The sequence below is a fragment of the Bos taurus genome, chromosome 21 (assembly GCF_002263795.3).
Source record: "Bos taurus isolate L1 Dominette 01449 registration number 42190680 breed Hereford chromosome 21, ARS-UCD2.0, whole genome shotgun sequence".
In the NCBI taxonomy this organism is placed as follows: Eukaryota; Metazoa; Chordata; class Mammalia; order Artiodactyla; family Bovidae; genus Bos; species Bos taurus.
The window spans coordinates 20,846,578-20,870,551 of NC_037348.1; the positions used below are offsets into that span (position 1 = coordinate 20,846,578).

At 53.9% G+C, this 23,974-nt stretch overlaps 1 long non-coding RNA gene across 1 annotated transcript; it reads left to right on the plus strand.

The window, feature by feature from the left end:
- The first annotated feature begins 2,519 nt into the window (after window positions 1–2,519).
- On the plus strand, window positions 2,520–23,112 carry LOC112443237 (uncharacterized). Its single transcript, XR_003031585.2, has 2 exons — window positions 2,520–3,351; window positions 19,774–23,112. It is a non-coding gene; the product is annotated as an uncharacterized lncRNA (long non-coding RNA).
- The last annotated feature ends 862 nt before the right edge of the window (window positions 23,113–23,974 follow it).

The following is a 23,974-nucleotide window of genomic DNA, read 5'->3' on the forward strand; positions in this document are numbered from 1 at the left end:
TGCCTTTGCAACTTGCTTCCCATCAGCGGCACCCAGGAGCTGATGGAGAGCTATTAATGGAAGGTGCCGGCTTTGTGCTAATTAGAACTTCCTTTCAGTTTCCATCTGCACAAGCACTGGAGCCCTCACTGGTCAGCCTCACCTCCCCCTGCCCCCGCAATCAGCATGCAACCTAGTTTGTGTCCCCACCATGAATTAGGAGGTACTGTGAGTGGAGCTGCTCTCCTCTGTCTCTGGCCAAACCCGGGTTCTTTGTGTGTTGCAGGAACGTGCAGAGTGGCATTTCTCAAACCTTCTCTGTCTTGTTAGGGTGGGGATGGACTGCAAACTGGAACGGGGTGGGGGCCTGGCTACCATGGCCATTGCCCCAAGTTAGGCTGGTCTCCCACTCTTCCACTTGAGTTTATTTTGAAAGGAACCTTTCTCCTCTGTCCCCTGGAAAGTGTGTGTGACTTCAGATTCTTGTTCCCTCCATTTCCCCTGTTCCTAGTGTCTCTCCAGTCTGGCTGTACCCACCCCATTGCAACCTTCAGCTGCCATCTTTGCTGTGTCAGGCAGCTGAGGGTGGGGGCTGTCTCCCTGGTTCTCTTCTGAAAAAAGCCCAAACTCCCCCTTCACCATTTTGCTTTATCTTTCTTTCACCTCTGGTCCAATGGACATAATTTTTTAATTATTAGAGGTTGTTTCTTATAGAGATTTCATAAAAAAGAGAGAGAGAAAGAAAAAAACATTAACGTCACATTAACGTCATTTAAAGAAAAAGCACCTCTCAGCTTGAAGGCTGGGGGAGTTATAGATAGCTTCCTGTCTGATTATCAATTGGGATTGAAATCTCTTACAGAGAAACAGAAACAGGGGCATTTCCTCATAACTCTCGTCTTTATAGCTCCTGAATCCCCCCAGGTCTCCACTGGGGTTATGTGTAAAAATATCATGCCCTCCTGCCCCTTCATCTCATTTTCTCCTGCTTGAATTATCTTGATTATAATACAGGTCACCCAATTCTTTGACTGTGTAGACTGGGATTTTAAAAATCAGGAGTGGATTAATGGCCAGTCTGAGGCTTTGCTAGGTTCCCTCAAGGTTCTGGACCCAGTCTAAAGAGGGTGGAAATGCCCCTGGAGGGGTGGCTGGGGGGGGCAGACGGGTTGCAGAATTTCCCCATCACAGGTCACAGGGCGAGCAGGATGACATGTTCTCCTCTGTGACCCTTTCTGCCCTTCTGGGTGACAATCCTGAGTTCAGGCACTAGGATGGAGAGCTCAGGACTATCCTGGAATGGGTTAATAATCCAGCAGTCCAGATTTCAGAAGGGCAGCAGCTGCGGGTGGGGTGGGGCTGCCCATGCCTGTGAGGCAGGATTTGAGGACATGCTTTAGCCATTACAACTCAAGTGTATCCTTGACAAGTCACACCATCTTTCTGGGCTTCTGTTTCCCCATCTGTGAAATGGGAATACTAGTCCCCAACGTCCAGGGGTCCTGGGAGAATTAAGTAAAATATACAAATAAAGTGCCTGGCATATGTAGGTGCTAAGTCAATGATAGCTACCTTCAGGGTCAAACCGGGGTGCACATGAATACTTGGATCTGAAATTCAAACCTCCACCTGCTGGAGATAGCGTGAAAGCACCAATGGATGTCCAGAACCCCCTGGAAGAACTGACCAGTGCCTGCCATTACCCCCTGGGCCCCTGAATTAAGAGGCGAAACAGGACTCCAAGGTGCACCGTTTTCTGGGGGGCGGGGGGCGGGGCGGGGCGCTAGAGCAGGTATAAAGGTCCAAGCTTGGCGGGCTGGGGAGGACACACCAATGTCTACAGACTTGAAGGGAGCAGGATAAGGATTGACTTTCTCGCCAAGAGGGTATAACCAGTTGGTCCTTGTCAGTTCGGGGGTTGGGGATTTCTAACAGTCGGCGCCTGGCATCCCAGCTCTGGCAGGTTCTGAATATCAGGATTCATGAACATCTGTGAGGGGAGCCAGGAGCGTTTTGGGGCGCTGTAGCCTCTGCACTAATCCAGGTGCCCCACTCACGATTCTCCATTTCTGGAGCTTCAGCTCTTAGCGAACCTACTAGGGGTTCAAGGCATCCTTGCTGGTGGGTGGATGCCTGGCCCACTGGCCATATGGAGCTCCGGGCCGGGCCGGAATCCCCCTTAGCCGGTACACCGTGCCCCCTCCCCTCCGCTCCGTCTTCCCTCCTGAGTCCTGGGCGGACGAGAGAGACTCGCGGAGAGCGCCCAGAGGCCTCCCTGGGCTGTGGTCTTGACCTGGAGGACGCATACGCCTCTACCTGACCTTCAAGTGGACGCGGGCGCCCTTCTGGGCCGGCATGGGTTGAGAAGGGGAGGCAGGGGCTCCTGATTCTCCGCTCTGTTTTGCAGCTACTGCCCTGCAAGCGCTTGCCTCCTGGCGCCGTTCCGCCTGCGCTCGGCGCCCTCTTCGCGGGCACGAAGTAGCAGTGGGCACGGGCTCTGTCATAGGAGGGCGCGCCGGAGGCAAGGTGAGTGGCCAAGAGCCAGGGAATGGAAGGAGGAGCTGTCCTCCCGCATCCCACCTCTGCCCTGAGTTGTCTCCAAGAGCCGGCTCGCCGGCCGGCAGCCTGGGGGTTGGGCGATTCCCAGCTCGGGACGGTGGAGCGCCTGTGTTTTAACCTGGGTTACCAGAAAGGCGTCCCCTCCTCCCTAAGCCCAGATCCAATGGCGCGCGCGCACACACACACACACACACGCCCAACGCCCTGTGAGATGCCATTAACAACACACTCTCTGGCTTGCGGTGCTTTGTGATACAATTCGGCACGGCTTGCGCGGAGCATGCGGGTAGCACACAGTAGGCCTCAAGTAAATGGCGGCCCTGACGCTTCCGGCTTTGGCTTCTTGGACACCTGGTCTCCCCCCCAACACCGTCGGCTTTCTGCGGGAGGCCGAGGCCCCCAGTAGCCCGCGCCTTGCCCCTCTTTCTGGGGGTGCGCGGCTGGCCCGGGAAGGGTGGAGCTGAAGAAAATGGAGTCCCCGGCACAGGCTCGAGGGCCGCAGCGGGGCGCGAGCCTAAGCTGAGCGAGACTCCTTTGTAAGCCTTCACACCTCATGTATACCCGGGGCACTGCCTGGGCCTACGGCTTTCGGAACCAGACGCGCCCGCGGGCCGCACAGCGTGGGCTCTGAGGAAGGGGGTTGAGCAAACTGGAGGCCCTCGGGGCGGGCCGAGGTTGGCGGGAAAGGCGGCGGCGGGCCCGCAGCCGTGACCTCCTGACTGGCGCCGAGACTCGGGTGGGGCGCGCTGCGGGGCCCGGGAGGCCATTTTGAGAGCGCGAGGAGCGGCGGCAAGATGGCTGCGTGGGCACCAGGTAGGTCGTGGCCCCGCCGAGCTCCTCCTCGTCCCTCCTTGCGCTCGCCGGGCCGCGAGCCCACAGAAGCGGGAAGCGCGTCGAGCGCGCCCGGCCCCGCCGCGTCCCGGCCGCCGCTCGCCCTGGGAAGGCCCTCGGGCGTTAATTACCCCGGGGGGTGGGGCGGCTGGCGAGGGGAACGGCCGCCGTCCTCCTTCCCACCTCCCGCCGGGACCTTCCGTCGCGGCTCCCCGGGTCCCCAGGCCGCTCCGTGCGCTCCCACCCGGCGGGAGCCGCGGAGCCCGGCGGTTGCACATTGCGGCCGAAAACAGAGGCGCCAGGCTGGAGCTCGCCTCACTTAACCTGCATCTGACTGGGGCTGAGACGGCCTTCCCCCTCGGCCCGAGCAGGTTGCGGCAGGGCTGGAGCGGACAGGGAGGTTATGTTGGAACCTGGAGCCGCGGGCCCGCTTCGCACTCTTATTTCTGACGCCCGGTTTTCTTGAAATGGCGAGGCCCGAGTGGCGAGCACACCGTAGCCACTCTTCCTTGGACTGGGTGTGTCCCGGAGCTCAAGAGAGTGACAGAGGGGGCTGAGGAGCAGAGAGCCCCGCCGACGGGGGCGGTAGTCTCTCGGAGGGTCTCCGCCGCGCTGCGGTGGTGCGGGACTGAGGACGGGCTTGGAGGCACGGCTGTCATCATCCGGGACTGCTTTGGGGCCGTCGCGTCCTCCGCTGGCCAGTTGGAGCCACTTTGAGGTCGCCCCCTCCAGGTCTCGGCCCAAAGGTCAGAGCTATGGCTCTAATGCGCCCCCAACCCCGTCCACCTGGTTGAAAAATTTAAGCTCAGTCCTACCGCTGCCCTAAAGCAGGTTCCACGCTTATGCTTTTGTACAGACTAAGAAACTCCAGTAATGTTCTCTGTGTTTGAGTCCTGCTTTGTGCCTGGCCCGCTGCTAAGCATGCATCGGAGTCTCAGCTTGATACATAAGGTGATGATTCCCTCTTTGTGATTTTGGCTATATAGCTAAGATGTGGCAGAGCCAGGAGGTGGATTCAGGCCTGTCTTCCCCAAAGCCTGAGTTCTTACCCACAAACTGCACTTACATAAATAACAACAGACTCATGGATTCATCTGTTGTGGTCTCATCTTTCAAACACACACCAAGCCTGTCCCGAATCCAAGCCCTCATCCCCACATCACCTATGAGGGCTCACAGAAGAGGACTCTCCTGTCACCCCATCATCCCCAACCTCTTGACCTAAATGTATTAGTCGCTGTCGTGTCAGCCGGCCAGGCTCCTCTGTCCATGGAATTCTCCAAACAAGAATACTGGCATGGGTAGCCATTCCCTTCTCCAGGGGATCTTCTAGACCCAGAGATTGAACTCGGGTCTCCCATAATGCAGGCAGATTCTTTATTGTCTGAGCCTAAAATAGATGTTCTAATTTAATGTTGTGATTCTGAGCCTCCTGGCAGCCAAGAGAAAGAAGAAAGATGATGATTTATAACCTTGTTCAAAAAAGGAAGCTCATCAGGATTTTTAGAGATAAGGACATTTTTTTCCTCCGGAAGATTTATCGAAAATTTAAGCCTTGGTGATTACGTAGGTCAGCAGCTCATGTCACAGATGAGGATCCAGCCCAGAAAGATTCATTTTCCCCAAAGTCATGAAGTTTGCTTAGCAGAGCAAAGAATGGGACCCAGGAGTCCTGATTCCCAGTCCAGTTTCCATCCTCTCATGAGCGGCTTTCGTGGGGTTCTCAGCAGTGGTTTAGCTGTGTTTAGTGACTGCTCCATCTCCACTATAAATGTGCTTGCCCTGGTTCCTGGTGCTAGGCTGGTCTCCTCATTGTGGGTGTCTGTGAATATCTGGTGGTGGAGAGACATTCTGGTTTCAGTCCTCTGGAGGGACTTTGTTTCTTGAACATCACTGAGCCCATGAATTGCCTAGACCTCTCTTGGCAGATGGTGTGAACTAGGTGGTATATTTCCCCCTTTTGGTAGTTCTCCGCCTCCTATCACGTTGTTGGACCTAACAGGAAGGGGCCGCTTCTCTCTTGTTTTTATTTTGTTCTGGCTCCATGGTGTGTGGGATCTTAGTTCCCTGACCAGGGAATAAACTTGTGCCACCTGCAGTGAAAGCACGGGGTCCTCACCACTGGACCACCAGGGAAGTCCCTGGGTCATTTCTTTCTTGAAGGGACATGTCATCAGAGAGACCTGCAAGTCACTTTTTGTGAAGTAAGGAGAGTTTTCCCATGTCCCCAGCACACACAGCTGCTATAAGACCTGGTGGACCCATTCTTTTGTCTTTGGGTGCAAAGCCAGCCTTTCTGAGCCTGCTCAGGTTTGGTTCCTGCAGCTTAAGTACAAGTCACAGACTGTGGCTCATCAGATCCCCAGAACTGATACAGATTAGCAGATTTCCATGGCTCCCAAAAGGTAGCCTTTGAACCCTTGGCATGATAACTGTTGGTGCTAAGTACATTTAGTGAGCATGTCATAGACCAGATTCTCTGGAAATTTGTACTAGAAAGTTGTCACTTCTATGTGTGGTCGGTGGGGGGGCGTGGAGGGGATGTGGGGAGGGGTCTGCTCCTTGGTGAGGAGCCCGCATGGAATCAGCAAGGCTCCAACAGACCCTATCCAAATCCTGACCATGGTCTTTGGGCCAGCTCTGCCCAGGCATAGCAGAGTGGAGAGCTGAGGCCAGTCTACAGCTAAAGCCCCAGCTGTGGAAGAAAAACAGGGTTCAGCTCCCCAGCTTAGTTACTGTCTACAAGGATTAAAGGCCCCAAATAATGGCTGGCCTCTCCCCTCCTCCGTGCCAAGGGAAGACATGTAAATACAGCCGCACGCCAGCTTAGGCAGTAGATGTGTATAAATCGAATTTAGCAAATCAGATCATGGTTTAAATGCACTATTTAAAGCAGTCCTGCAGTGAAGCCTTTTACAAAGGGAATAATCATTTTGTGATGCTAATCATCAGCCTCCAATTTATCTCCTTTGTAAGTTCAGATGTTGGTGCACTGGGTGTTCTGAAATCGGGGCGCTCTTGTGCCGGGCCCGGGTGATGGCTGTCTGCCTTCTTTTCCTGGCCTCTCATTTTAAATGGGTGTGCGTCCCTGTTCTCACAGGGGCCTCAGGATGCTTGCCACTTAGTCTGATAGTTCTCATCCATCCCACTCATCTTTTTATAATCGGATAGAGGCCACCATTCAGCGGCTCCTGGCTCCTTTTCTGAGATTTGCACCCTTCCTGGGGGGAGATATAAGCCCTGCTGTTCTCAGGGTATTAGATAGAACCAGCTCCCTCTCTGATCTGAACCTTCTTTTGTTTCCCTGAGCTTCTGGTACCTCTGGGGCTAATCATAAAGAAGATCTTAGAGTTGACTGGACACGCATCAGCCTCTAAATTTAGTAGGTAAATTAGATGCAGGCGCCCACCCACTGAATAGACACTGTCCGAAAAATATTCTCCCCATTCACAGCGAAATAACTGAGGCCTAGATGTTCAAGTGACTTTTCCCACAAGTTAAAATCGGGACTCAAAGGAGAACCTGTCTCCTAATTGCTATAAAAGTGTTTTATACACTGAGCCATAGCGCCTTTCTTTGCAGAGAAAATATAATCAAAGACCATCTGGGTGGGAGAGAAAGAATGAAGGGAAAGAGATGGATCAGAGTGGAATAAAGGAAGTGGGCAGGAAGCTGGGGGCCGCGAGGAGCCTGACCTTGCTTAGCTCACAGGCCCTGATATAGTGTCTTTGTCAATGCTGCCACTATTGGCGAGTTCCTCCGTAATTATGACTGTGTGTTGGCATGGCGACTCCGAGTAAGAAGACTAGAAGCACTGGGTAAATGCACGACTTGTTCTTGCCTTCTAAAGCAGAGAGAAGCTTTTGTGGGTAGTTCCTCCAGGGAGACATGGTAGCAGAATCACCAGACCCAGGGCTGGAGTGTGGGTATTTACAACCCACAGGAGCCAGGTGGCCCTGCTCACGGATGCCACACACAGAGGTCCTCATCAAGACTTGCCTCCCATGCAGAGATCTCCCAGAACCTCCCGTCTGTTCCTTCCTGTTGGTCTTTGTTCCGGAGCAGAGCGCGTGATGTCAAGTATATCTATTTCTGCTCCTCTCCGGCTTGTCTATTTCAAGTAGGTTTAAGTCGCAGGCCCCTTGAATTGTATTTATCATAAAATGATCTATTTCATAGGCCACAAGTATCTACCAGGAGGCTGAAGGGAAAGGCCCATGGGCCCAGCTGTAGGGATCGAGTTTGGGGCCTCCCTTTCTGCCCCGGTGCCCTCTCCTTAGATACTTGGGTCACATCCTTCTCCAAAAATGGGGGAGGTTGCTGGAGTCAAGAGCTGCGTTGTCCAGGATGCTAACCACTGTCAGTCTCATGAGTTGTTTGAGTGCAACATGCTGAAATGATAATACTGAGTTAAAATATATTATTAAAGTGAATTTTAGGGAGAAGGAAATGGCAACCCATTCCAGTATTCTTGCCAGGAAAATCTCATGGACAGAGGAGCCTGGTGAGCCACAGTCCACAGGGTTGCAAAGAGTCGGACATGACAGTGACTTGAGCATGCACACATGCAACTTATATTAATCATCCCTTTACTATTAAAAGCCTCCTGCATTTAAAAAAATTTTTTTAAATAAATAAATAAAACTTAATTTTGGACTTCTCAGGTGGTCCAGCGGCTAAGACTCCACGCTCTGGATGCAGGGGGCCTGGGTTCAATTTCTGGCCAGGGAACTAGATCCCACATGCCACAACTAAGAGTTTGCGTGCTGCAACTAAGACCCAGCACAGTCAAATATTTTTTAAAAATCAAATAAATTAGTTTTAATTGTTCTTACTTTTTGTTGTGTCTTCCAGAAATTTTTAATTAATTTGACTTCGCCAGGTCTTAGCTGGGGCATGCAGGATCTTTAATTGTGGCATATGGGTTCTAGTTCCCTGACTGGGATCAAACCTGGGCCCCCTGCATTGGGAGCACAGAGTCTTAGCCACTGGACTACCAGGGAAGTATCTAGGAAATTTTAAAGTGATACATGCCACTCATATTTTCATTGAGCTAGACTAGAGAATTAAGACCTCTTCCAGCCCCAGCGCTCAGTAACTAATGCTGATCTACCCCTGAAAGGTCTCTGGCCATGAGATATCTGTGCATGGAAAAGCCAGACAGGAGGCTGGTATAGCCTTTTAAATGGGGATTAACCCTCAGTCCTTTGACGCAGAAGACCTGATGGCTCAGATGGTGAAGAATCTGCCTGCAATGTGGGAGACCCAGGTTTGATCCCTGGCTTGGGAAGATTCCCTGGAGAAGGGATTGACTACCCACTCCAGTTTTCTTGCCTGGAAAATCCCATGGACAGAGGATCCTGGTGGGCTACAGTCCATGGAGTCACAAAGAGTCGGACACGACTGAGTGACTTAACGCTTTTCACCCCTCAGTCCTTAGAGACAGACCTGAATCTATAGGCAGCATCGAGTTTCTCAGGTTTTAGGATGGGTGGGGGGAGGAGAGCCAATGGGGAACCCCAGAAGAGTCTTTGCTTGGAGGTTTAGTGGTGCCTGGTGGAGTTTGTAGGGGCACAGATGTAGATGACAGGAGGGTGGTCCTGGGGTGGAACACGCCCCCCATCAACTCCTGTCCTCAAAGTGATTTCATCGTCTCCCTGATGTGTGGAGCCCTCAGGGCACGAGGAGACAGCCGTGCACCCAGGTTCCTGCCAGACCCACGTGCAGCAGGTTTCCTTTGGCTTGAGGGATCCTCGTTGCCCCTCTTCTGGCGACCCCTCCTCCCCTCCGCCTCTGCTGCTCTCTGGGAGCTGAAGCTTCTGGGATGCGCCTTGGCTTGGAGCCAGCATCTTCTTGGAGAAGCCTCCTGCCCTGGCTCTCTGCCAAGCCTCGGGTCTTCAGCAAGATTTTCTAGGGAGGCGCTGGGCTCATCCTGCTGTCAGAGGGCAGAGGAGCTTTCTCACCTCGGAGGACTCCTGACCTTGGGTCCAGCCTCACTCCCAGTTACCTCCACATCTCTGAAACTTCCTGCCCTGGAAACCCTGGGCTGGGCTAAGGGCCTCTGAGCTCTGTAAAGCCTCGAGGTTATGAAAAGAGGGCTCCTCACACAAGCCAGGGAGGTGAGGAGTGGGCAGCCAGGAAACCGTAATGAGTCATGATAATGGTGACAGGAACCATTTATTGAGCACTTATGTTGTGCCAAGTTCCACGCTAACGCTCTGCATACTTTATCTCCTTTAAGGCCTGTCTCTTGGGGAACAGAGAGAGTGATAAAAGTAATCTAGAATCTGCCCTTCTTTTCTAAGCCAGATGCCATTGGGGTGTTCACATGAGGTGTGTCTCAGAAGCTAGAGCCATTGGGTGGGGGCGTCTGAGTCCCCTGTGAGTCCTTGTGTCCTTAGGAGTCAGCCTGGGCTTTAGGAAGCAGCAGGAGCTCACTTGGGCTGCCAGGGGATGGCTCTGTAGTGTCTCCGCTTTGGGCTGGTATTATACCTGGATGATCCAGGTAGGAAGGCTGAGTGCTGGGCCCCTGGGAGTCTTGGTGAGGTGCTCAGAGGGGTGAGAAGCACCCACCAGCCCTGACTGTCTCCTAATTGTCCATGTGATCCGTAGCCTGGCTATGCTTCAGTCTGTGAAGTCGGGTGGATTCAAGCCCACCCATCTGCCCATGGTGCCAAGGGATTACACCTTCCCTGGGACAAGAGAGAAGTTCTGCTTTCTGCAGTGTTACATGCCCTGAGGTGGCATGCTGTCTTCTGCATTGGAACACGGATTTTTAACCACTGAACCCCCAGGGAAGTCCCAGACTTGTGTCTTCTGGAGAAGGCAAAGGTCTCCACGTCTTCTGTCTAATCTTGTCCCTAAGCAGAGACCTTTAGACCCACTTCTGTTCAACCAGTGTGGCGGCACAGGAAAGGGAAGGTGGTGCGTGCCCCTGAGGGCGTGTCATGTGGGGAGTGCTGGGAGACTGAGAGCAAAAAGGAGGAGGTCTCCAGTTTACAGCCACCCCCGCCCTTTGAGTCTGCAGCTTCTCTTACCCATTTTTAGTTGTTTCCAGTCTGTTTCTCTCTCTTCTGCTGTTGGATTGCAGGCTTCAAGGTCATGGTGGTGTAAGGAAGTGCATGTGGCTCAGTGGGCTTCGGGGGTCTGTCTGACCTAGTTGGGACCTTGGCACACTCTCTCTTGCAGCCAGTTCTCCCATCTGTAACATTGAGGATAGTAATACTTAACCTTGTAGCTCTCAAGAAATGTCAGTTTGCATCCCCCACCTGCTGTCCTGGAGCGGATGTGTGTGTGTTGAGAGGAGGAACCAGCAAGTTTCTGCAGGGAGCCATCTCACTGGTGGGCCAAACATGTGGGATGAGGGAAGGAGCAGGGAAGGCAATGAGCAAGGGGCCAGGCTCAGCCAGTCTACCCAGCTCCTAGCTCCGAGGTCCAGAGAGAACCCAGGAGAAGCCCCGACCCGTTCCCTAAGCCCTCGGGGCAGAAAGCAGCTTAAGGATGCACACATTGGAGATGTACAGAGCTTGACTCAGGCCATCAGAGTTAGGAGAGGAGGAATTTATGTGGGGCAGAGCATCAGAGCAGGCTCATTGTAGCCAAAGAGGTCTTCTGGGCTGAGGAGGGGCAGGACTCCCTGAACAGAGGCTCAGGTGTAGGCATGAGTCTTACAGGACTGACCTAGAAATTTGGGTATGAAAAGCAGGTCAGATGGAGGAGGCAAGAACAGTGACAGTGGAGGGCAGGCTAAGGGAGGTGGTCTTGTCACCCTGTCCACGGTGGGTGTGTGTGCTGCCAGGCCAGCCTGAGTCAAGTAGACACATCCACCCTGGGCCTCTCACCTCTGCTGGCTCTTGGCCTGGATTTCAGCGCTTCTAGGGCTGTGCATGGAACCATACCCCAGTTAGCAAGGGAACCATGGAGCTCAGGAATTGGAACTCTTCCTGTACCAGATTGTTTTTTTTCTACTTCATTCATTTATTCATTCAGGTTTCATTGACCAAGCATTCCGTGTCAGGCTCTGGGCAAGGCCTTGAGGATAAACAGAAGAAAACCACAGTCCCTTGTCCAGACCTTTAAAGCTTGTGTGATACAAAATTTCATCTATTCAGTCACGACCGGAAGGCTAGGCCCTGGGCAGGGGGTGTTGGATTAGCGGGCGCTGAAGGTGTGACAGCTCTCACCCATTTGCAGCTTCCTGGCTTCCCTTCCCCTCTCCACACCCCCAGAGCCTGGTAGGGGCCATGTCATGTTTTGCCCTTGGTGACCTTAAGCTGCCATTTAGCCTGGCCTAGAACTTTAATTTTCCAGATTCCACTGATTCTTTATAGAACTGTGACATCTCAATTGCCTTTTCTTCATTTAAAACACAGCTTTGATCCTAGGAATCAGCATAGCAGTCACCTATCAAGATTTGCATTTGAGGCTAGACTGTATCCCGCCAGGCTTCTCTGTCCATGGGATTCTCCAGTGGGTTGGGTTGCTGTGTCCTCCTCCAGGAGATCTTCCCGACCCAGGGATAGAACCCGGGTCTCCCGCATTGTAGGCAGATTCTTTACTGTCTGAGCCACCAGAGAAGTCCTTGAGATTGGTAGGGAGCATCTTAAATGCAATCAAATGATAAATTACCTCTAATTCTTGTGCAGAAGGTTTTCCTCAGAAGGAATCCAACACTGTTTGGGACTTCAAGGCCAGAATTCTCTCCTGGTTCTGCTCAGACTGGAGCCCGCGTGCAGTGGTTGGGAGGTGAACCCGCATATAAGGTAGCAGTGGTGGGCACCCAGATACCTGCTCTCAACACGTCTGGTATTTGGAAGAGTCATCCAGGTAGCCGCTAGGTTAGAGCCCACCGTGCAAATGCAACTACCATCTCTGAAGCCCCAGCTACAGGCTCACATTCTCTCACATGCCTCTCAGGAGAGGGAAGGCCAAACAGATCTCATCTTACTGTGGTTGTTGGTGGTCATGTTTTGGTGGTTTTCTTGTTGAGGTTAATGTAGTATGTGTTTAGAAAGTTAACGCGGTAATACTAGGAGTTACAGGGCATTTGTGGTCAGAGTACTTTGTCAGAGGTGTGAGAGAGACCATGCGACTTCCTGCTGCATGGAAGTCTGGAACTGGAATCCCAGGTCACCTGGAGACTCTCAAGGAAGTGTCTTGCTCTCAGCTTCTATAGGGATGGGCCAGCTGTCTCTGGTGGGCAAGATGAGCATCTGTGAAACAGGCCTTCCTCTCTGGACAACGAAGAAGCAGGTAGTGATATGCAGAGCATTGCTGGACTCTGCTTCTGAAACCTTCCATCTTTCCTCCCCTGAGAAACTCCGGAGAGATTGGCGAGAGTGATTTCTTGGGAAGATGTGGTACGTTCTGTGTTCTGTGAGCAACAGGACCATAAATGTTCAACTGCTGGCAAGGAGTGGGCCTTCCTCACACTGGGTGGCCTTGTACCCTTCTAGTTTCCTGGGCATGGCTCTCCTACAGGTAGTTGGAGTGAGTGTCATATGCACAGAGCCTGGCCTTGGGTTTGTATTTGGTGGCCAGTTGACAATGCACACTTTAGTCTCGAAGCTGCATGGTTGATGTCTCCTCCAGTACATGCACAGACTCTCAGCTAGCCTGGACACCTCTCTGGAGAAGAAGCCAGTAGCACGGCTGCCCCATTGCCCATGCCATTCTAGTCTCCTATTCCTTTCGTCCTCCCTAGGACATGCTCAGGAGCCAGACGATGGAGAAGGAGAAGCAGGAGCCCTGGTGGGGGAGCCTGAAGGTGGGGCTTGGCCTGATACAGGCCGCAGGCTGTGTGCGTGCGTGGGCGCGCGTTTGTGTGTTCACAGGTCATTCCAGCGGCTACTGTGACGTCTCTGCACGATGTGGCTATGTGGCTATAGACAGATGCTCCAAAAGTAGATCTGGGTCTTGGATCATTGGGTGTGTTTTTTTTTTTCTTCTTTCAGAAAAAAATAACCCAGTCTGGAGAGGAAGTTTAAAAAGGGAAAATACACTCAATAGTTCTTGGAGCCAGTTGCCTGTTAGGTTGGCCCATATGAAATTTCTATTTGATAGATCATAAATAGTCAACTATTGGTGATCTTGTGTGGCATTTCCACTTTGCCCCAACTTCAAGACATGTCTCAAAATGCAGGACAGTCAATATGACTTTTAAACACCTTTTCTTTCACTGTTAAGAAAATCCTTCAGGGCAGCTCAGACTGCCCTGACTAAGGGCTGAGTCCAGTTCCAAGCCTTTCTGTCTCAGGAGACATTTGCTCCCACCTGGGTGCCTGGCATGGTGTTGCACCTCAGCTCCACAGAGCCGAGAGCCTGGGAGAGGACACTGTGGGGAGCAGGCCTGCAGCCACTCCATAACCTTTCAGCCACCCTGGTGCTGGGCGACCAGCGGTGTGGGCTTTGGACTGAATGCTGTCGCCGTCCTGCATTCATTACACCATTGTCAGTGTGTGTGTCGGGGGCTGCCTCTGGGTGTGTGTGTTTCTTTTTATGTCTGCGTGTCAGTGTCAGGCTGTGCATGTCTGTTTACATCGTCCTGTCTAGGAGGGCTCAGTGCGACAAGTTGCTGGGGAACTGTTAGGACGAAGGGCTCAAGCCCAGATCGCCCATTCAGGAATCTTGGAGGATTTGTATAATGTATATAAATTTACATGTGATATATATGTGTGTGTGTGTGTGTGTGTGTGTGTGTGTGTGTGTATGGGCCTTCCCCGATGGCTCAAGTGGTAAAGAACCCACCTGCCAAGGCAGGAGATGCAGGTTTGATCCCTAGGTTGGAAAAATCCCCTGGAGGAGGAAATGGCACTCCAGTATTCTTGCCTGGAGAATCCCATGGAGCCTGGTGGGCTATAGCCTGTACGGCAAGTCAGACACAACTGAGCACACGCACATACACACACACACACACACAGAGGGTATTTTTATGCTGCTCATTGTTGGGCTCTGTGCAAGTGTCTGACCAGGTGTGGCGTGAGCAGCCAAGCACTGGGTGAGCCCATCTGCCAAGAGCTCACAGACTTGCCTTCCCACCTGCCTGCCCGCTGTCCGTGGGGAGTCTGTCCCTTCGAAGCCCACGGCCTCCTCTCTAATTTATTAGCCGGGAAGGAGGAGAAAATGAAATGTTGCCTGAAGACAATGGCCGAGACAGCAGGTCCCACCCCAAGCAGCCGCCAGCACCTCTCCCCGCAGCCCCATCTCCTTGTCTGCAGTCCGGACCTGTACATTCTGCTGTAAGAGGAAAAAGGACCCCCAAAACCAGTTACAAAAGGCACACCAGCCATGGACACTCAGGGGTAGCTGTAGACTGCTAAAGGTGGGAGAGGGCGACAAGGCAAAGATTTGAGCCAGACTTTGTATCCACCAGCCCCGTAGATTCAAGGCCCCTAATCTACTGCGGGGACCCCCCACCTCCGAGTCAAGTCCCAGGACTTCTCCCCGGCTGCCAGCCTGGTGGGGGAAGGGAGAGGGGCCCAAGGCAGCTGCAGGGGCTGTGTTAGTAAACACTTTCCTGGGTTCCCATTTTCTTTACCACCCCACCCTTCTCCACTCCTGATGCCCGGTTCCACTGCCCACCCCCCGACACACACCGCCCCCCCCGCCCAGAATCCCTTTTTCTGTGGCCTGCACAATGAGCTCATTGTCCTGGGTGTGATTTGAATAAGGGATCGGCAGGCCTGTTCCCAGCATTGTCCGAGGGGCTGGGAAAAACCCCAGCACAGGCAGGAGGACCAGACCAGACAGAGACAGATGCCTAAATTAGCAACAAAGCTTTGTGCACGTCCCCTGGACAAGGGCTCGCCTTGTTTGCGTGGACTCGAGGGTGTGGAGCTGGCCGGCTGCTCGCATGTCTCCCCATGTTAATTAGTTTTGCATGCATGTCTGAGAAGGTGCCAGGGGAGACGCGTTTGCCTTTCCCCGGGAGGGGGACCTGTTTATGGCTGTGGGGCTGAGCCGGCCAGGGCTTACCTGGGGAGCCAGGCTCTGTGCCTGGGCGGGAATCTCGGCTCCCCAGCCTGCTTTCCTGTCTCTGTCATTTTAGAGGGGCCTGGCGGCACTCCCCATACCTTCTCTACTCCCACCCTGCCACGTTTGCGAGTTGGTTAGCTCTGGCTACAGGGAGCTCACTGGCTTCCACCCAGACCCGGGCCAGAGCCTGTCCATCTGGCCGTCTGTCTCTCGCGACACAGGGTCCCCCGGGACCAGGCAGCAGAAGCGGCCAGTCTCCTCCATCCCCAAGCCAGATGGCCAGTCTGCTTATCGCATTATGGCCTCCCCTGGCCCCAGACCCCCGCCGCCCACAGTTGGGCCAGGATCTTGTTTGGGGTATGACGGAGAAGCCCTCTTTTAGGCCCTCGCAGGAGCCTGGCCCTGAGCAGACACGGCAGGAGCACGTGCTTGCTGCATGACCCCAGGGAGGCCAGTTCATCCTTCACACTGGATCCCGGTGTTCTCCCTGGCACAGTGAGTGAGGAAAACTTAAGGAATCTCTTGGTTCCTTCTAACTCAGAAAGTCTGTGATGGTTGTGATCATTTCAAACCTGTGTTGATTTCGCACTCCCCGAGCACAATGACGGGCGTGGGACCAGTGAATTCTGGCGGGCGGTGAGAGGACCTTAGAGGAAGGATTTTACCCCTGCGGACACTGGAGTGTGGGCCTCTGCTCTCGGAGCAGGTAGAGCCTCTCTGCTCAGGTCCTCACAGAACCACCCCTGCCCCCAGGCCCCCAGGCTCTCCTCTGCTGCCCCTGCCCTGCAGTGGTGGCAAGCAGGACCCGGCTGGCAGAGGGGAGCCTGGCAGTGGCAGCAAAGGAGAAACTGGAGTGAGAGCAGCTGCTGGCCGAGGCCCTGGGTGTGTCCTGGTCGCCCCCTGCAGGCCCTGGCATGGAGGACGAGGGGCTGGACGCCTGCTGGGCTGGACCTCCAGATGACTTTATGGGTCAGAGTTTCCAGGTCTGCACAGCCCCGCACAGAAATGCTGGAAGGTCAGGGAGTGGGGACCTGGAGCATGGCCCCTCTTGTCCAGGTGCAGGAGTCTTAGGATCCAGGGGAGCTGCTCCAGACCCTTTTCTTGCTTTTCCCCCACCCAGCCCCACTGGTCCTGTTCTCTCTTCACAGCTTCCCAGTGATTGAAAGGGTGAGTCTGGGACCCTCGCAGTCCAAAATTCCCTAGGCCAAAACCTCCAGTTCTTTCCACTGGGTCTCTATGAATCTAGCCATCTCATTTCTTACAGACCTTGATTCTTTGCAGACAGAAGGGAACTTCTTTTCCTGTGTTTGTGCTTTAAATGCTTGGGGATGGCATTGGTTCAGGAAGTGCTGGGGTCTTAGGCAAGGGCTTCAAACGCCTTCTCTTGCCCCTTCTTCGCTGTTCTTCCCATCCCCGGTGCTCCCTCCTGCTCCCTCATGTTGCGGGGGTGCACCTTGCTGTGGAGTTGGGTGGTGGTTAGAGAACCTCTGGGATCCCCTTCAGAGGGCATGCAGTCCTGGCCAGGGAGGCCTGGGCTCCATCTGGGGTTCTGGAGGGGAAGTTAGAAGCTACATGAGGAAGAGTGTAGAGGTTAGAGCTCAGGCAGGAACAGAGACCAGGGCCCACAATACGGGTGGGAGAGAAAGAGGCAGAGCAGGCAGGCCTTGGGAGAGCTGCCCACTGCCCTCCCTGCCCCTCCCCTCCCCTCCCTCCCCCTCCCTCTCTCCTGGGTGTTAGCTGCCTCAGCTGTAGCCCTGAGCTCCTTAATCTGGTGATCAGTGTGGTGCTGGGGGGTGGGTTGGCAGAGGCTTTAGGGGGTGACAGGGGATCTTGGGAGTCGCACTCTGCTAACCGAGCATCACACAAAGCCTGGGAATCACATTCCAAGCGTGGCTCACCGTTCCGAGGCTGGACCGGCATGGGTGGCGCCCAGTGGGGCTGGGCCGGGCCTGCGTGCAGCCAGGCTGACCTTGTGCTTTGTCCCTCAGGAGGAAAGCTCCTGAGATTAAGGCTCTGCTGCCCTTGCTGCCTGGCTAAGGTTTCATTGTTTGGTAGCTGTCCCCACCCTGATCCCAGCCCCCAAATCCTCAGGCTCCCTGTCTTAGTAGGAGAAGCCCTTTCTGAACATGGCAGACATTCCTTCCCCTGGTTAGCCAGGAAAATGCTGTCAGGGCTGCTCAGGGGCTGGGGGATTTGTTCTAGAATGAATCAAGTGTGCTAGGCAGTATACCACCCCTGCTTACACCGAACCCTGAGAGAACCCTAGGGAGGAAAGAAAATGAGGTGGGGGTGCTGGGCCCAGGCCCTTCAGAGCCTTGCAGTCCCGTGGGCTGGTGATAGCCCGAGCCTGGGACCCTGGCTGGAGAGGAGGGGCTGGCGAGAGGCCCAGATTGGCGTTCTGCTTCTGGCACCACTGTGCAACAGACCCCTGAATGTCTTAGAGCCTCTAAACCCTCATCTGTAAAATGGGAATAATAATTCCTACCTCCCAGTGGAGTCGCTTACCACTGAACAGGGCTCATCTTCCTTCTCCTATCCCCTACAGTCCGGGGCAGGTATGGAGGATCTGAGCTTCTCCAGGTGGGTTGATGCAGCCATGATTCGGAGGATGAGGACAGTAGTGATATGCAGGATATTTAACTGTGGGCACCGGCCAGTCAGGCGGCAGCTGGCCCAAACCAGCAGCCCAGGAAGGAGGGCACAGCTGGGCCGAGAGAAGTTCATTTGTCTTTGTGTCTTTCTGTCCCATCACATGTCCCTTCATCAGCCAGTGCACAGACTTCCCTCGAGGGCGGTTCCTGACAAGGCTGCACAACGCAGGGTCCCTGACCTCCTTTGCATTTTGAGCAGGTCAGATCTGCCTGGAATGGGGCACCCTGCTCCACCTGGCAGAGGACCCGGCAGCCAAGGGCAGCAAGCCGAAGTCCTCCCCAGCTCCAGACCCCGCCCTGGCTAAGGCTCCACCATCAGGCTCTGTGGGGACAAGCTTCTCCTGGGAGCTCCCACCCGCCCTAGTGCCGTTGCTCCTCCCTGACCCTTCTGGAAAGCATTGGTGGGTCAGGCTTCAGGGCCGGTCTGTGTTCTGATCCATCTCCTCATGCCTGTTTTGTCATCAGCCAGGTAAGGTTTGTGGTCCCTACCTGCGCGGTGGTGACAATGGTGTTTTCCAGGAAGGCTTCTGCTCTCAAAGAGGCATAGCAGCCACCCCTTGACACGTGGTATGCTTTGCCAGCAGTAAGCTCTTTTGTCTGGTCCTTCTCTGTGCCTCATTGAGTGAAATCCCTGCTTTTGAGGACACAGGGTGGCCTGGTAGAATGCCAAGTCGCATGGGAAGGCACAACCCTACCTAGCTGAAAGTCAGAGACTTGAACTTCTTCTGGCCTTGAGTGAACCCTCTCCCTTTCTGGACTTGGCAAAGGAGCATTGGCTAGGATGACACCTAAGGTCCCTTTTAGCTGTGACATTTTGTAATCTGGAAGTTCTTCCTGCTTTTTCTCTTCTGCTACTTGCCAGTAACCCTCAGCCTCTGCCCCCTGGCTCGCTGGAAACCCAACCAGTGTGGTCTCCTTCAGATTGCTCCCTGGATGAAGGGCAACATCTTCATCCAGAGGCTTCAGACAAAAACCCAGCTCACTGCCGGCCGGGACCTGAGGCTGGGATGTGACCTGCCCTGGGGCGGGACTGTGTCTGGAGAGCACAGGTCTAGCTGAGTGTGTCCCCAGCTTCTGATCTGGGGCCTCCTCCTCTGTTCCTGTTTGCTCTGGCTAGCCTTTGTCCTGTGACTCTGCCACCAGAGACCCTCACAGTGGGCTTGCATTGTTCTCCTTGGGACTTGCCTTGTCCTACTTCCCTTGGCCAGGCCCTTCAGACTCAGAAGGTCCAAGCCCCAAGAAGCAATCCACAGGGGAAATTCTGCTTCTTACTGCCTGCCCCCACCTTCCCAGGGCCCCAGCCTGGTGGTTCTGCCACCCATACAGCTGACACAATGGAGGCCACAGAATCAGGGGACATGGGCTCAGGTCTTTGTATAACAAGGGTGACCTTGGGCTAGCTCTTAACCTCTCTGAGCCTCTCTTTTCCTAATTCTAAAATGAGGATCACCACACCCTTCTCATAAAGTTGCAGCAAGGCAGAGCAATGATACAGGAAAAGCTCTTTGAAAGCATACAGTGGGTCTGTCTTACCTTCCTGTCCAAGCTGAGCCTCCAAAGGCCATGGACAGAAACCATTGCCTTTCCTAACCTGTGGCCTTTGAGTTTCAGCCTGCTCTGCTGAGGAGGTTCTGAGACAGCTTCAAGAAGCTCCTCCCCCGAGCCCCAGGGAGCAGAAATACCTACTTTCAGCCCTAATAATACCTGAATGAGATTTCTAGGACACTTTCCTCCCCAGAGGACCAAGCTCCTTCTCACATATTATTTCTCTTATCTCTAGGTTGTCCTGCGAAGTGTGATGGGACAGCCTCTTTTCAGCTTCTCTGAAAATGGAGACAGAAGAGCTGTAGGTCTTGCTTGCCAAGGTCATAGGATTGGAGTCCAGAGCCATGCCCCTCACTCCAGGACACTCACCATCATCAGAGGTGGAAGAGCCAAGCAGAAAGGGAAGATGCAGTCGCTGCTGTCTTGAAGCTGCAGCGGTCAGGGGCCAGGATGGAGGAGGAGGACTGGGGCAGAGAGCACAGCGCGGGTTCTGCTCCCACTCCTGCCCTTCTGGGACTTGGCTGGGGACCTGGGGAAACGTGCCCCTACCCCCCACTCATCCTGCGGAGGTCTTGGCCTTTGCTCTGTGGGCCACCCTGTCTGCCCTCCTCACATTGTATGCCTGTTCCAGCGCAGGGTGTTCCAGCAAACAGAATCTCCGCCCTGTATCTCCGCCCCTGAGGGCCGAGGGCGGCGTGCCGGGTGGTTGCCCACGCAAGGGGCTCCAGCCTTCTAGGAGTTAACGATGCCCTCTCCCCAGCTGTCCTCCCCTTGGTGCTCCTCTTCCTCCCTCCTCCTGCTCACAGCAGGCAGGGCCTGGACCTGGGAGCCATGCCGCTGTGCTGTTGCCAGGGGAGCCGGGAGCCAGATCCGAGCTATGCAGGGAAAAGGCCCGGCCTGTCAAAGTGTCTGAGATGAACCGCCGCCGTCCCCGTGCAGCTGGGCTCAGACGTGTCTCTGCTCTTGTTCTGTGCCTGAGAATGGCGAAGCCCAGTGAGGTTCAAGGGCAAACTCACTATTCATTAGTCAGGGGTTCTTGACGTCCGTGTCTCCCAGGGATGGGTCCTCCCTCCCTTTTCCTCTCCCTCCTGTGACACATTCCTGGGTGCCTTTGGTGAGGGCTGCACACCCTCCTCCTCCTGCCCAACTCTTCTCCAAAGGCCCCTGAATAAACTCCCCCCAAGGAGACCAGGCAGGGCAGAGACAATGGCCACAGGAAACCGTTCAGGCAGGACTCCAGCCATGCTGGCCCGCCCTCCACCCCCAGCACCCCTGTGGGCCCACTCCCCTCTGACTCAGGGTACCCCTGGACTACTAGACCACACAGGCCTGGACAAGACAGAGGCACTGGGCACCGCCCTCAGGGCAGCAGGCCAGTCCTGCGCCATGCTCAGTGGGCTGGTTGGATGTTTCCATGACCTGTCTTACATCGCTGCCTCTCTCAATGCCTTTCTCTACCATCACGTATCTCTTCTAAGACACTCAAACACCATTGGTGGGAAAGCATGAAATGTGGCAATATCAGAATGTAAAGGACACGTGTACTTAGTACCAAGCAAATTGCACTGATAGAAATTTACTATACGGTTAACACGTAGACGTTCGCAAAGAAGAATGTACAAGAATGTTCATCTGAGCATTTATTTTTTAAGAATATAAAGAAATGGAAATGAACCTGTGGTCCATTCATACTGTGTGAAATACTACGCAGCTACAAAAATGAATGTGGTAGGTCTCTAAATATTAGCTGATATGGAAGGCTGGCCAGTATATATTGTTGGGTGAATAGAATAAATCACAGAACAGGCGATAGAGCATGATCTTATTTGTGTGTATTTAAAAGTAAAAAATATGCTTATATGTGCAGAGATTCCGGGTGTGTATTAGAAGACTGCCTCTGGGGGTGAGAGGGAATGAAGGCAGTCCCATTTTCTTTCCATGCTTGTGGGATACTTTCACTGAGAAATGTAAAGCGGTTATTGACTATATCAGGCTTAACCTCTGTTAACCAAGTTGGAGTAGGAGCTCCACAAGAATTTTGCCACTGGCCTGCCTTGTTTGCTTCACCCCAGAGAAAGCAAGGGGCCCAGCAAGTGTCTCTGAGGAGGGACACAAGGTCTCAGGAGTGGGAGGTGTGGGTCTGACTCCACACATGACAGGCCAGGACCTGGCCATGGTGACTGGAGGAGCCCTCCATTGGGCCCTCATGGGCCTGGGTGGGCCCTAGGTGGGATTGGGGGGGAAAGTGCCATAGATCTGGACCAGGGAGCCACCCAGAGCACCCTGGGAAACCCGCAGGATTGCAGAGTAGTCCCTGGGACCTGGGCGACACCTACAGTCAACCCAAATCAGCTGTGGAGCTTGCAGAGTGAGCAGGAAAGAAGACTGCAGTGACTCCTCATAACTTTATAGACTGTCAGTATTATTGTTACCCACCCATTCTATAGATGAGGACACTGAGGCCCAGAAAAATTAAGTTTTAGGTCCCAAGTCACACAGCTAGTTAGTGCCAGAACTAAGATTCAAACTCAACTCTCTTGGACTGTGAAGTCTTACTCCAGACTGCAAAGAAATCCTGTTTGGCATGGCCACTAGGAGGTCCCCAAAGCTGGAACACCCTCCTTTCCACCTCCCATTCATAGAGATATTAACCCCTCCTCTGCAACTTCACCTCCTCAAGTATTTGCTTGCCTGGGGTCCTCCCCCAATTTTACCTAATGCCATGTGGCTCCTGCAGTATCCCTGCCCCTGGACTGGGCAGTGGAGGGATGGGGAGGAGGATTATAGAGACTTTGGTTAGTATAGCCTCTCCTCCAGAGCTGTCCAGGGCCAGAAGGGTTGTCCAGATGGACTTCCTGGGGGTGGTGGCCTGGAGGTAAAGACACAACCCAGCTGGTTAAGACAAGCCTGAATGAGCACTGGAAAGTGGGGGCAAGGTACAGGGGAAGGCTCAGGGCTTCCACCTGGTGGGAAATGGGAAGTGGGAGTAGGTGGGGTCAGAGGGTCTAACTGCTGCAGCCCCCCAGTCCCCTGGCTGCGGGTCACCTACACTTCTGCAGACTCTGCTTCTCCCCTGACCTGATAGAAGCCTGATGGGCACTCCTGGGCCTGCCCCAGTGCTTCCCAGAGTCTGGCCTGATGAGGTCCTCAAGGAAAGCTGAAGCTGCAGAAGCAGCAGTCGGTGAGCAGAGATCTCACTCAGGGATCTGGAATCACTGGGTCTCTTGCAAGGCCAGGGGGATCCCCCTGGATGGTCCTGAGGGACTTGGCAAGTTCTGCAAGAAAAGCCTCTTCTCATCCTGTAAACCTCACCTCTCTCTACCCCATGGGCTTCCCTGGTGGCTCAGATGGTAAAGAGTCTGTCTGCAATGCGGGAGACTCGGGTTTGATCCCTAGGTTGGGAAGATCCCCTAGAGAAGGGAATGGCTTCCCACTCCAGTATTCTTGCCTGGAGAACTCCATGGACAGAGGAGCCTGGCGGGCTACAGTCCAATCGGACACAACTGAGTGACTAACACACACACACACACACACACACTTTTCCCAACTCACAATAAAGTTTCTCTGCAAAGCCTTCCTTGTGTCTGGTCAGTTCTGTGGGAAGGATGTGGGTGAGGAAAGTAAGATTTAGCCACTAGCAAAGACAATTCCTGCTGTGTCAGGTGTGGTGGGTCCCTGGTATGGATCCAAGAAGCCCTCCCAAGGTCTGGGGAAGTGTCTCCCTGACCTGGGCTAGGCTCATCTGGCTAAGAGGACGGAGGCCATTGGCTGCCGGGTCCCAGGCTTACCTCTAGCCTTGAGGGTGGCAATCTTAGGTGTGCTACTCTCAGAAACGGGGTTCTGTAGGTTCTGGATCTTGAGGCAGCTCCCAAACCTCCATCAGTGTCTTGTCATTTAATCCTCATAGTGACAAACACCCCCACTGCCATAAGACTTAATCCCATTTTACAGAGTAGCTAACAGAGGCTTCAGAGATGCTAAGAAACACGTGCACACTCACACAGCTGGGAAGCAATGGCACTGGGCTCCAGATCTCATTTCTGTGACCAGAATGGGATGCAAGGCTTCGTAAATCTCCTGAAAGACCCTGACAAGGTTCTCTATGAATGTGCAATATGACAGCATCCCTTTTCACAAGGCCCTGGGACCCCAGACAATTATCAAGACTTTCTTGCGCCAGGCACTAAGTGCTTGCTCATGTCCTAAATCATGGTTTAATCCTCAGACATCCCTATACAAAACGGGCACTGTATTAATTCCTGTTTAACCAACGGGGAGAGTGAGGCTGAGGTAGCTGGTGGGTGCAGGGATGGGTGCAGCCAGGATGTCGGCACAGGCACACCTGCCCAGATGCCAAGCATTCAAACCCCTGCCCACGCGGCCTCCCTAAGTGCCTGGCGCCCTACCAGCCTCCCCTGCCAGGCAACCCCAGTGAA